A 13,706-nucleotide genomic window follows, 5' to 3' on the forward strand; every position below is an offset into this window, starting at 1 on the left:
TAGCTGTTAAATACACTGTTAAATCACTGTTAAATACACCATAATGCGGATAATCAAATGTTCTTTCTTAAACCACGATGCATTATTCGTCTGCGAGTTACAAATGAAGATATATATTCCGATGTAAATCTCAGAATAAAACATTAAATGTGCGATTATCCGTAGCCACATTTTTAGTGACTGAAGTTAAATTATACAATGCTCCGACAACCGCGCTTCTGGCTCTTCTTGCTTTCTACATCATTGTTGAAATTGCATAACTCGAAAAGCGATTCTTCGAGAAAGAAAAATTACATAATAATAGATACCCATGTATAATTAAAAATTATTTTTCTGAATTATTCTGTTTAAAATTACACTCGGAAATTAATAATTACGAGTGTACTGTTAATTCATAAAGTTCTATGTAATAATTATTTCTATTTGTTCAATTTCACAAGAATCTAATGATGTTTGAACACAACTGTGTTGATTCATAGTATTGTTTCATTAGCATTAATATTTGATTTATTATCGGAATAGATTATTAGCATTAATAAATGATAATTTAGAGATAAACTCGCGCACACAATGCGCTAATCTTTTTACTCTATCTAGCATTACGCTTAATGCCGCTCCAATCCTTTTTTTTTAAGTCTGCACAAAGGGTAAAGCGATAAAATACTTTACGCCGTTTCTTAACGTCTGGTTCGCGCACCCACGAACTCATTACACATTTTAAACCGTTTTTTAGTCGACCTCATCCAACTTTTCCTTCGATCTTACTCGGCAAAACTCTAACGTAATTTCATAATATTGATGTTTGGTCACATTTCCAGGCTTTTTAGACTCGTGCAGCTTCAAGCACGAATTTTAATCGCGATTGTACTTCGAGAGAAGCTATTTTATTTAGAAATAAAATTTCACGTAAAAGACGAACAAATGTATTTAGCAAAATTTTACATTGAAACACGTTCGTATTCTTTCATTATTTGCAGGAAACTGTTTACGGTTTCCGCCGTGATAGGAATGTCTGGCATAACCCCGCCCGTGATTTCCAATTGTGTTCTATAAAGGTTCGGAAACAGCGTTAACAGGAGCGAACTCTGGTCAAGTCATCTAATTTTCTTTTTATTTCATTTTCTGCGTCCTTTTACTCAATTCCCAAGTTCCTAGTTGCTCGTAAATGGTAAGTTCGTTGCTCGCAGTTTGAAACAATAACACATCAGCATGTCATCAAAAACATTACAACTTTCTTGATCTATTCAAATCATTAGATAAAGTCAAAATTGAAAACATAAGAATATCGTGAATTGTAATATGCTTAAATGTACTGAGATTAATTTTTCCGCTTTATCAACTTTATAAAAGTCTATTTGCCAGCGTCATCAATATTCAAAATGCAATTAATTATATTTTATATAAAAATTTGCTGATGCTATTGATTCGTGGCTCAGAAAAATTAACTAATAAAATATTATATATTCATAAAGTCTAAAATTAGCTTAATGCAATTTATATTATTTTCATTAATCTCATCGTTATTTACAATAGCGTATTGATAAATTTAAAACTGGAGCTTATTTAACAATTCACGATATTCAGAAATATCAAATAATAAAAATTAGAATTATTTTTAAAGATTGCAAAATTGGAGCATTTTTTGTTAAATATGTTGATCTAAAACACGTGTCTCTCAGATAAATTAATAACGATGTTATACATAATTTTAGTTTAGAAATTATAACTATATTTTTAAGAAGAAAATTCGAATGTTGTAAAAAAATTAGTCGAGCAAAATATTTATTATAAAAAATTGTATATATGACGCGTGTAATCATTGCTCTGCAAACTTGTCGCACGCAGAAATATATCCGCTAAATTTGAACTAATGAAATTATTGATGACATTAGTGTGTTGTACTCGATGCACAGGAACATAATTACTAAAATATGTAATGCTCGTTAATATGTAGGCTAGTTAAATAATTGCTGTAATTGAATCAAGTAGAAATGCGCACGACCTTAAAAGATGTAGAAATTCCTGATAAAAATTGCCAAATATTTGATGGTAAAACTTGACTGAGATCTTTATAACCGAAAAATATTTTTACTAGTTGCAAAAATCAAAGCAGATACTTCCGGCATATCACATTCCCTGTGACGCACTACACCATGGACCATGTTGCAATGTCGCACAGTTTATTTCTTTTTTTTTAATCAATTTGCTACGAGCAATGCGACACCCGTTGAAAAAAACATCGCCCTCCCTGACGGCTCGGACGGATACGGCGCACATATGTATGTACATTTTAGCGGGCGGAGACATATGTTCTACTATTTCTATTTTTGAAAACAGCGATAAATAGTGCAACACCGAAAAACGTGACTTTTTACACCATTCTGCATGTACGTGCAAAACATGTTTAATCTGCACTTCAGGCATCGCAGTAATGTCACAAACAAAGATACACAACTTTTAAACTCTTCTATTATCGTAATAAATTATTTACGTATTTTGTTATAATATAAAATAATTTATTGTTATAATTTACTGTGTAAACTATTCCTTAGTTTGTAACGCAAAATTAGTTGCTAAATCTTTTAAAAGTCACTTTAGTCGTTTTGCAGTCTTAAGCCAGCAGTCTGTAAGAGCAGCGATAAAAATCTTATTTAGTATCGCAAAGTATGGACGAAGTGGAAAATTAGCTATAGCTTTGCGTTACTGTAATTACGAAGATAACGTTTCATCTTGAAAAACTTTCGAGTAAAGTCAGACGAAGATGTTGAATTTTTATAATACGATGATGAACCTATGAGAATTAAGACTGTATATAACATCAGGTGTCAAACTAAACGAAAGGGATCCAAAATTTTATTCTCAGATTTAATGAACAATAAACTTATTTGCTTCTACAATGGCAGCTTGATTAACATTTAACTTAAAATTTTCAATTTTTTTTTAAACTAATATATTAATAGTACAACTTTAATGTTATTAAATAATTTGAATTAATCAGAAGTGCTGGCAAACTTAGTTTTCCAATCGATGTAAATTTGTTGTATTATGACAATCCGGCCTGATTACAGTCGATATGTAACTATTTGTAATGTTCATTATAAACTCTCGCGACAATTTCGCATGCGTAGATTGACAAAAGCCCGTATCCACATTCCGCATTTCATGCTAAATGTAACTGCATAATTCTCACATCACATTAATGTTGAATACAAACGTCATCAAATGTCACAAATGCAATCCAGCAGCGGAAAGTGTGGTAAATATTAGGTCATTTCATAAGTTTTGTCGTTTTTCTAATCAAAAGTTTGACATAAAATTATAGAAAAGCATTATGAGTTCAATCATCAATGTATTCTCATTTGTTTTTTCTATCACCTCTTCCCATTTAGAAACTAACTTTTCTATCTCTAACTTATAAAAACTCTGAGATTAAAAATTAAAATAGTCTTTGATGCCATTTTTGACATCATCAAAATTTCCCTCCCGTTCTTCAACCACTCTGTCAATTTTTTTGAAATTTGCACCAATTAAAGATTAAATACTAATAAAAAATAAACAACTAAAAAACAACGTGGTTTTGACAGATAGGGAACAATACTTTATTGAAAAAGTCGATAATGAAAAAACGATAGAATTTATGAAACGATTTAATATAAAATATGAACACGTAGAAGATTATTAAAAAATTTATCTTTAAAAATTTCATGCATATATATATATATATATATATATATATATATATATACATAAATAAAAATAAAATTTCTAAGCAATTATTTTTCAAAAAATCATATATTCTATCTAGATCGAAATTGAATAAAGTCGCGCGTTGTTGGAATCCATGAACGGTGCGCAATGGGAAGAGTAAATTTTACAGTTCGCACGCGATGGAATTTTAACTGGCCGCTCCCAGACGTAGCTATCACGAAACATAATCGCATTTGCTCGATTGTCTGGACGGCGATCGACAAAAGTGCTATTCGCGCTACCGCATTAGTACCGCCCAGATCAATCTGTGTAACCTCGGAAAATAGTACGAAAGCTCTATAACTGAAATGCAAACGAAACGAATCCATTTATTTCTCAATGTAATTCGGTGTGAAGTAATCGAGAAACGTTTTCGTACGGAGAATCATTGTTAACCCTTGCGTGCTTCTTTTCTATCGTGAAACCTGAATAAAGTTAAAATTAATTTATAAATTTTTGATTAAAAATCGAACAATCTCAAGCGATAAGCCGAGAGCACAAGCTTTTACATAAAGCATAACGCATAAGCATAAGGAAATTGATTGGTCTATATATAAGCATAAGCAAATGCATAAGGAAATGGACCAATCAATTTCCTTATGCTTATGCGTTATGCTTTATGCAAAAGTCTGTGCTCCGGCCAATACTTTTTCTAACGTGACTTAAATTCTGCTAACGCAATTTTACACCAATATGCTTTTTTGTTAAAAAGTAGTGACACTAGTTTGCTCATGTTCTGAGAACTTTTACCTAGTGCAAATCCATTTCCCAATGTGACGATGCACAAAGATTACCCGCGGTAATCTTCCATGAAAGTTTTATTTATGAGCAAAGAGAATAATGTGCACACGGTGGTATCATTTAAACTGCACTCGCCTGTTACCGTCTCGGCAATCTCGTTTTCAACTAATTATAAAAATATATTACATACTGATTACCCGGTGAAGTGCACCGGTTGAAGATCGATTGTGTGCCACCGTGACAGGCATTGCCATACGAATATATTTCTCTTTGGCATGATGCTGGATTCTCTCGGCTCTTGCCGTACTTACATCATAGTTGACTTAATGGAGTGCTTCGTCGTCCTCATTAGCAGAGGCGCAACAAACAAGAGCAAGCTCCGCTCGCATACATTTCCCGTACAAGAATCTCGCATACATTTCCCAATATACGTGCCTATATTCTTACGCGCGACGAGCAATTCTCTTTGCGCTTTATTATTTTGCAATCTGCACGGAATATATATCACGCTTTCATTCAACAAAAAATTTTAAGTGAGGCAATTTTTGGTAGTATTTTAATCTTCAATAGCTATTCTATTCGCGTTTTTCCCCGATTTTTCAATTAAATTCTGTTTTATATTAAAAAATAACCAACTAAAATTTACCAAACTTTCGATTTGTAAATAGTTGCTATTTTACTGAAAATTATCTTTTTAATTATGATTACGCAATAACAATACCATTTAAAATTTAACTGTCAAAATTTTTGGTTTAGATACTTAAAACGTCAAAAATCATGAGTAAACAGTTTTTACGGAGGTGTTATTTTTATCATATGCTGATTTAAAATTAATAAAGTAACTATCAAGCACAGTTTTGAGTCATTTTTATAAGCATTGCTGCTAGTGATCATTGTATATGTACGATATTTATACGATATATAGATATAGATAGTTTGTGCATTTCATATTGATAAAAAAAAAGCGGATACGTACAAAGCCTATATACACTTGCTACCTTTGATATATAACCACGCTCTTTTTCCCATTCGCTGTTCTCACTAAATCCCACTAAACCTTTCTCTAAAACCTATTCAAAATTCGGCGAATTTTAATTTTTCTTTCAAACACGGTATTGTGACACTGCGAGAATATTTATTCATTCCACGCTGTTCAGATATATAACACCAAAGTTACACTACAATAATTATATACCGATATACTTTGCTCAAAAAATTGAGAGAAATAAACGTTTATCAAGCCTTCTTTATTTTGTATTGCGTGCTGTCGCATATTTTTATCATTTATTTTCTCTGCAAAAATAATTAAGTCTGCAAGCGTAAAACGGTATATAAATTTCAGCATGAAAAACATGCGTTGCGTGTGGCTGCGATATCATTTTACACATGGTTCTGTTCTCGATGTGAGAGCTAACATCCTTCCCAAATGCTTTTCAAAAGTGACATAAATTTTTTGAGCTTACGATTTTACGCATTCTCGTATAACGTGATTTAATGCAAAATTTCATGACGCACAAAAATGGAGACGACGCGTTATGAAGTTGCCAGAATTGTTAAGCACATCCATATTTTAACAAGCATAAAAGAGTGTGATATTATCACGAATCTGTTTTCAATTTCTGCAAAGTAACGCATCGCGATTTATAAATGTAAACACTTTCTATAAGCTTTTGGCGATGTTTTCATGAATATTTAAAAAGCTGTTAGAATGTGCGGAAGCACGGAGATGAGTGTGTATCTGGCAAAAAGCAATTATAGGTGGAAAAATTGATGTCGCAGAATGAAGCTAAATTGCACTAACATTAATTTTGTTGTACAATTGTAAAGAATAAAAATTGTAGTCTTATTAGAATTGATAATGATTATTTATTCCTAGATTTTTTAAAATTACTTAATATAAAAAATTAAAAATTCTCTATTAATTTTTCCAGTGTAAATTCTTTTCATTGTCCAAATTTTAATATGATGTGTAGATGTGTGTAAACATGTTGTGCTTGAAATCTGACACATAAATAAACAGAGAATTTGAAACGTTAATCTTCATCTACAATAAAGATCGAATAAAAAACATGTTTTAATACATTCATTGTTAAATTCATACGAAAGACTTTGTACTTCAATCTGAATATTCACAACGCGATGGAGACGTCGTTCTTTGCAGATAAAAATTGCTTATATTAGTTTTTTAAATTTCTATCGAGCAAATTATTAATATTCGATTCATGTATAGTATTTTCTTTTAATAATTCACTGTATCGCGTGTAGATATTGTTATTCCATAACATATAGAATTCATCTTGAATATAAATTAACTCGCGCTATATTCAGAGAAATATGAACACTTAAATAACTTCGCAATTTCCATTCGGTGATGATTTGATTTTTTTCTTCATTTTCTTCCTACATTTGCGATTATTAATTAGTAATTTGTAATTCTGATTAGATGTTGCAGTTAGGCAAAATGCAATGCACTAACCTTTGAAACAATAGAGATATAAAATTTACTCGTTCATCCGATCGGTGAGTACAGCTTGCTTCCGCAATATTGCTTCCAAAAGGAAATTGTGGGAAATGAACTACATTGCATCTGAACCGGTCTGAGAAATACATGTAAATGGGTGCATTTCTCCAACATCGCGATTTTCATTCCGAGCAAAACACATTTCTCAGTAATAATGCATAAGTTTAATCTCGATTACTCTAAAATTGCCAACGAAATGTGTGGACACAATAATGAAAAAAAAAATTTAATTTTGCAGAGTGTTAATGGCAACATATTTTCACAATTCTCCATTTATGAGCCCGTGTCACTAGAAGATGAGTTTTCTCGCTTTCACTATTTATGATCAAAATGGGAATTCATAGACCGCAATCGATAGTTGCTGTGTTACTGTCGTGCTTATATGCGTAGCCTGCAGCTATATGAAAATTGAATTCTACCATGCAGTCTCTATTCGATCTCTAAACGCCGTGCCTAAATCATACCGTGCCATTACTCAAGTGTTTTAAAAGGTGTTCCATTTGCAGGATTCGTTTTCACATATTGCACAGTAAAAAGAGTTTTTAATTGCTCGGAGCCAAAGTTAAATGTATCGCAGAGACAATGTAATCATTCTCTCTTCGACCGTTGCCATTTGCAACGATTATCATTTATGCACAATAAAAATGATTTCTGAAAACTTTAATGAAAAACAGATAAAAGTAGAGAAAAGTGCGTTAAAAATATTGAACAACTTCAGTGATCTCCAGCAAGTGGAAAATTTTAATCGCTCACGCGATAAAATCACGTTTCCCTCAGATTTATTCGCCGAAATTCTAAACTCGAATTTTCGCTTCCTTGTTTCCTCACTGCCCAATTCTTCGAGCATAGCAAAAAATCCGTCGACAATGCAGTGAAACCCAGTTTAATTTAAGATCAACTCGATGCTGTTTTTATCGAATTAGAGATTCGTGCAGTTGTAATCGCGGGCATAATTACTCTTCGACATTTCCACGACGCGAGAGAAATTCATTGAAACGCTCTCGATAACGGATATATATATTGCGAGATAGAAATTTTTTAGAATACGGGATTGATAATTTGCAATATGAAATTAACAGTGAATGACAAGCTGGGAAAATCACTTTAAAAGTTAAACGACGGCAAATGGAATATTTGCCTGTGCTAGTTCAAATTTCGATAAAACGTTGTTTAATTTGAACAACATGTTTATTACAAGAGAGAATGCGTTTCACAAGGAATATAACGCGTATACGCGTGCACCGTTTTACAAATTGTACATATTTGGTAGACAATGCATTTTCCACGCGGATCAAACAAATGGTTCAGAGTATTCCGCGCAACTGTATATTTTTCACCGTCTCGTCGCTTTTCCAACCGAGCGCATCTTGCACTTATCTTGACGAACAATATTTTTATCACAGAAGATTTGCATTCTCTCTTCCAAAATGTCACACATTTTTCTCAAAATTCCTTTCGCAAATAATGCATGTACATGCAGCAGCATTTGCGTAACGAAAGTTTAAAGACTGACTCAAAAGCGAAACGTTCTGCGTTCGTAAGATTGTTTGTCGTATATATTTCTAATTAGAAAATGATACTTTATTCTACAGATGTCACGAGTGCAACGTAGCAGATCAAAAACAGATAAGCGCAATTCATTACCGACTCGATTGTGCAAACTCCGCCCGCGCTTGCCTTTGGTTTTAGTTTATTCAGGGACGATGATGCAGCTACGTCAAAGTGCATTCGCGTGTACACCGCGCTAGTATCTTTGGCCGACTATTCGAGAATCTAAAGCTGCTGCAACAGCAGCAAAGCGTAGTCGCGCCCGATGAGAAGCCACCTTTATAAACTTCCAAGAAATCACTAACGAGGAAACTCCCTTTAAACAGTTCCACGATTCAAATAAAAATCGCAAATTTGCAGAACGTAGCTATACCTTACACGTGACGAAAAAAACGAAAAAGAATGCCCAAACAAGCTGCTGTAGACAGTTTTCGCAAATGAGTACGGTTTTTTGCGGAATAGACACATCCTAATGACCGTTGGAAAGCAAAATATTCCGTGATAAATTACAACATTCTCTCATTTATATGGAAAAATATTTTAAAACACATCACAGTTTAAACTGCGCTTGCAAAATAGAATGCAAAAAAGAACTAACGTTTCTTTATTTCACAGAGCAGGTAACATAAAAATCGCTATAAGAATAATAAATGGAATATTTTTTCCGTTTTCTGATTATTCAGATCTGATTTTCGTGATTGATACTCTAGCGTAAGTGATGTAAAACGTAAAAACATTTCCTTCTCTTCGCTATACTCTAGTGGCACAAATTTGCTTTTAGGCAGCGCGACTTGATGTGATGCATTGTCTAACGACGTTTGTAGATATAAACATACATTTATAATGGAAGAGACGCATTGTTCATTGGACGAGGCACGCTGGCACGCCATTTATACGTTCCTTAATGTAGCGACTTGTTATTTGCGACTTTGCGCAACGCAACCCGCCGCGCGAAACTTTCTCCCTTCTGGTTTACAACAAAGAGATACGCACCCGTGCGAACATTCTTTGCATAACATAGTGTTTTTACACACCCAGAAAGATTTCTCTTTTCAGAAAAATTTCGTTTTTTTAATGTGTTGGCAAAAAATTACGGGGGAAAAATCTGCTATTTCAGGCTACAGTTTCAGACTAATTGTCAAATAGTAATTTATAATTTATAATTATTCAAGTACAGTAAAAATATATTGAAAAGTGGGTTATGGCAAATTCACTGCACTGCAGTCGTGCTGAAATGCATATTTAATAGGTCAGGTTATCTCGAATGGAAATAATACGTTGAAATTCTGCGCAAGCTTATATTTTTCATGAAAATACGTTCTCTCGCGGCTATTTAAAGTATTGCTCTTTCTCTTTTAAAACATAGAATAAACTTTCCAAGCTCTCTTGTTTTGCTTCCTTTTGTTTGCCAAACGACCCTTTAAGAAGCTCGCTATCCACTCGGAGGTAAGAATTCCCTTGAGAATTATGATCTGGATTCTTTTTGGCTGCAAGTGGCTAGCTATGTGTACCTATCTAGATCACACTGAAGCATAGTAAGACCACAATGTATATATGTAGAGTAGAATCCCACGTTCCGTTCCGCATTTTTGCGCAAAATATCGCCGCAAAGTATTCTGCCAATGACCGGCTGGATTATTATCAACGCGCGTTAGAGTCGAAATTGCGTACGAAATCAGACGATTCTAGTTTAATTACATGTTCCTTGAGCAGTTAAGGTTGGTTTCGCTCTGTCAATCAACGGTTAGACTAAACGGCAAACTATTGTCTTTAATCGTCAACTGTTTGCAGCATTCGAGAGAAACTCGTTAACGTACATTTTATTGACGTGCACTACTGATGGCAACTACTCGCGTTACTCACGTCTGACTAGAATGCGTCATACTAGTATGCAAGCGGTTTCCGACTATGAATTAGTAATTTGCACATAGCGTTAAGAGCTACGAGCACATATTCTCACAGTGAAATGTCGAAGCGCATACTGCGTCAAGTGCAGCTCAGACACGCCGCGATCTCACACGCTCGTTTACTGTAACAGTGTTCCTTCCGCGGTGCGCCCTAACGATCCCGTGTGTCATCGCGGTAAATAGTTAAGCAACAAAGCAGTTTAATCGAAAGATCAATCAGCGTTTGATGGTTAGTCGATGCTATCGACCCTATCAGTGCTGTACAATTGTTCAGATTCAATGATATGTCAATTAAGCAGAACTGTAGTCCGACTAAACGTATTCCTACTCTCCTATTGTGACGTGTATATAGTGATGTTAATCGAACGGGATGGAAATGCAAAATAGGATATTTTTGAATAGCAAAACGGACGTTTATGCGCGTCAATTCAGCATATCAATTGCATACGCATATCACTGTGTGCACAGCTTGATAAATATAATCAAACATAAAATATTCCACCGTACGCGTGCATTTAATGAATTTTTGCGTACTATGTGGCAGCGAAAAAATCACGGTGAAACAAACTTTTCTCTTTCCCCGTAAAATAAATCGCCCTCTTTCTTTTTACACGATTCAATCTGACATTGGGCGAGAAGAGTGCAAATGTGCCAATGGCGAGTGAAACGTTTCCATTCAATTATCTCGAGCGAACCCAGACGGCGAATTAATAAAAAAAGAGTGAACGAAATTTTACTTCACAAGCCATTCAACTGTAAAATTATTATAATTTTCTACGTTTTTTAGAACGCGTTCAACTCATTTACTAGTTCAATTAAAATGTTCCATTAAAATTTTTAAACTTTTTAACCGCCACATTTTTATCACGAACATTGACAGTCTTCTTTCGCGTTTACGTGTGATCATCAGGCCGGTTACAATTCTACCAAACTGAAGAGAGCCCGAAATTAAATGGAAATGTAAAGTACTTTGCTTGGGTTCTTGAATTGATCAAATTACAATCAACATTATTCATAAAAAGTTTACACGGAAATGAAATAAAACGAGGTAGTGTAACGATATAAGAAAAACATAGAAATTCTGAATGTAACTAGGTTAGAAAAATATGCTTCGGAAGGTCAAACACACCGTTAAAATAATGCATAACTAACATGCAACTTGGAAAATATTAAAATGCAATGCGAACGTGTGGCAGCATAAGTAGTCCCGATTTACATGCGGTTAAAATTACGCTGAACACTCTTATCTAATATACGATCGCGATGTTATCGCGATGCAAAAAAAACGTAACTTTATAACACGGCATTTAATAAGATTGATAAAAATCGGGAAAAAAAATGCATTTGAGGCACGAATTAATCGGCTTTTACGATTCGACACCACCGATCTAACAACCTAGAAGTAAAGCCGGCTTAATTATCCAACAAGTACACAGACGTGATTCCCGAAGGACGTGAAACTCTCGTGTATACGGAGTAAACTCAAAAGGTGGAGTCGTCCGGCGAGGAGGGTTGTTAGACACAATGTTTGGAACGGAAAATGTAAATGTACTCTTCTCCGATTCGCTAGCGTTTCCATGTTACAATGAAACGAAACTTTTAAGACAGCCAGCGTGAGGCAGTGTTTACCTGACAGTGAAAGCACTTGACTGTTAATATAATTGTAGAAAGTATATTTAAATTCATAAACTTGCACATATGCATTTACAACTTGTAATCATTGCTTTAATTCAAAAATATGTAATCGTAAGAGAGATATGCTCAGAAATGTTCAATAACGAAAGTATAAAAAGATTACGTTAAGTAAACAGTATTTTTTGACTTTAAATAATCTTTAAATAAAAACGCATTAAAAGTTTGCGATAAAAGACTATCAAGTAATATAACTCAACAGCAAATAAAAAGTATAAGTGTATTTTTTGCATATTATAATCTTATAATGTAAAGATTGTGTATGTAAGCGCGCGCACAAGCACGAAAGTACGCAGAATGCTCTGAGATGGATTAATAATGATTAAAGCTTATAGAGTTAATCATCATTAACGTGCGGTTATCGCATTTGACGTCGGTGATAAACGGCTTGACGACATTATTGCATAATGCATCGCCAGCATGAAGACAGGAGGAGATAGGAAAATTGGTAAGACGGTTGAATAGCAACAATCTCTCGTATGAGTGTAGTTAGGATAAGAGAAAGCATTTTCGTTTCTCAAATATTTGTGTAACTTTACGCTTTGTATTGTTGGCATATAAATAAGAAAAAAAGTAATGTATCACAGTGGCATATACATGTATATATGTAACGAAATTTAGCATATATAGCAATTTACAATTTACTACTATATTATACGAAGAAAAGTAAGAAGTAGAGATATTTTCAATTAATTTAGAAATAAAAAGTTTTCGTTGAATATAATTTTGATATTAAACAATAAGTTAAATGTAACTTTGCGTTGTGGCCACACTTTAAAACTTTAGGAAAAGACTTTAAAATAGATCGATATATCAAGTCATTTATCACCGATGCAATATCCGCAAAACATTAATGATATATATATAAACATACAAAGTGAAGCACTCATTTACTAAAATCACAGGTAAAAATTAGACATTCATACTGTGTTTACGATTAAGTCAGATCATATGGAACAAGTAATAAAAAACAGCATGTAAATAAAAAAAAATATGTCAGACTTATTTTTCATCTTATCTGACTCCGTAATTACCATTCACAGTAACGGACAGTTGAAATAGCTACATTGTACTCTACACTCAGTTTCTGTGAAAAATTCTAAATATATTCCTACGTTTGCATATAAATTTTTTTTCGCCCGTACCTCGCAACAGTTTTTTATTTCTTGACTTTTCCTAGTATGTCTCACATGTTTTATTTTAATCTTACATTGTTGTATACTACGTTTCAAAAATATATGAAATCTTGACTCACCGTCACGATTCCTGGCATCTCAGAATGCAACTGTCCTCGCGCTACGAACTCTACTGTCATCAGAAATCGTCGTAACTTGGTGCGAATATAAATGTCCAATCACGTCGGCGTTCTTATATAAAACTAGAGGAACCAAAATAGAAATTGAATTTTAATACAGTTGTACTGCACTTTTAAACAAAATGGAAATACTTGATATGGCTGATATACTTCATCGTGTTATCGTGAAATACACCGTTGTGTAATTGGAAAGCAATTCTTTGACAGCGATAAATGCGGCATGAATTTGCAGAGA

General features: G+C 33.6%; 1 protein-coding gene and 1 long non-coding RNA gene across 11 annotated transcripts in view; one reads left to right on the forward strand and one right to left on the reverse strand.

Annotated features, from left to right (window-relative positions):
• nrm (neuromusculin) overlaps positions 1-13,706 on the forward strand; it is a 140,223-nt gene that overhangs the window by 18,961 nt on the left and 107,556 nt on the right. The gene's annotated exons all lie outside the window — the stretch shown is intronic.
• LOC105669215 (uncharacterized) overlaps positions 1-13,706 on the reverse strand; it is a 71,215-nt gene that overhangs the window by 14,472 nt on the left and 43,037 nt on the right. Inside the window, exon 4 of the long non-coding RNA XR_010889800.1 lies at positions 13,412-13,534. This is a non-coding gene — a long non-coding RNA (uncharacterized lncRNA). The remainder of the gene's footprint in view (positions 1-13,411; positions 13,535-13,706) is intronic.

Source organism: Linepithema humile, chromosome 4 (assembly GCF_040581485.1).
Source record: "Linepithema humile isolate Giens D197 chromosome 4, Lhum_UNIL_v1.0, whole genome shotgun sequence".
Classification (NCBI taxonomy): Eukaryota; Metazoa; Arthropoda; class Insecta; order Hymenoptera; family Formicidae; genus Linepithema; species Linepithema humile.